This window comes from Penaeus chinensis, chromosome 10 (assembly GCF_019202785.1).
Source record: "Penaeus chinensis breed Huanghai No. 1 chromosome 10, ASM1920278v2, whole genome shotgun sequence".
Classification (NCBI taxonomy): Eukaryota; Metazoa; Arthropoda; class Malacostraca; order Decapoda; family Penaeidae; genus Penaeus; species Penaeus chinensis.
In genome coordinates this window covers 2,333,195-2,334,300 of record NC_061828.1, presented here as the reverse complement: position 1 = coordinate 2,334,300, position 1,106 = coordinate 2,333,195, and positions in this window count along the sequence as shown.

The following is a 1,106-nucleotide window of genomic DNA, read 5'->3' as shown; positions in this document are numbered from 1 at the left end:
GGCATGAAAATTTGTGCTGGTAGCCTCCTATGTTGCATTTTAGTTGTGGTCAGTGTCCTGCTCCCCCATAGGCCTATCCCAGCCTTTCTTCAGAGGACCAAACTTACATGTTAAAAGACTGCATGAAATGTAATGTGTTTGGAGGGAGTCAGATATTGAAATCATTGCTGAGATATCTTTCTCACTCTTTCCTACAGTAAAACTGGAGCCAGAAGGAAATTTCTCTGCCATCTTAGTTTTTATCCTCTTACAGGGATAGATGATCATGGGTGGTGAAATAGAAGTAGCCGCTTAAATGCAACCCAATATTGTTATATTGGTCTTGTAATGAATAGACCCACTCCTCCAAAGCCTTGTTTTCTCCCCTTAGTGCCAGTACTTTATCTGCTGATGGTAATGGTGGGATCCTCCAGGGCATCGGTGGCATCAGTTTCTTTAAAACAGTTGACAGTATAGTGAAACCACTGTTTAATAATCACTCTATCACTGGTGCTGTTGACAACATCCCAAATATGAATTGGGATACCATGGCTGATCAGCCTAATGATCTTTCCATTTTATGAATTTTAATGTATATACTTTTGTATATACATATATACATATATATTTACATATATGCATATATATTTATATATATGCATATATATTTGAATATATACATGTATAAATACATGTATATATATATTTACATTATATATATATAAAGTGTCTACATCTATACATACACATATACGTTATGTCAGTGGTTTGCCAAAGAACTTTTTCTTATGAAAGGTCAGTAACCTTTATCTAAGCTTAGTGGTCAACCAAAGAAATTTTATTACAAAAAACCTAGTTTATAATGTCAACAGAAATATTTATTTCCAACCACCCCCCAACCCACCCTAATAGTGTATCTATCTTCCAAGAGCCTATTGGCTTCCCAGATGTATTCTTCACTTTGCCAATGACCACACTTAGTGTATACTACAAATTATTTTTAGATTCCTCCTATCACTAAGCACTCCATTCAATTATTGCAAAAGAAAAATGGATCTTACAGGAAAAGTATTTAGCAAACCTTGATTTGGGTTTTCTTTTTCAAGTATTTTACAGCATTATTATCT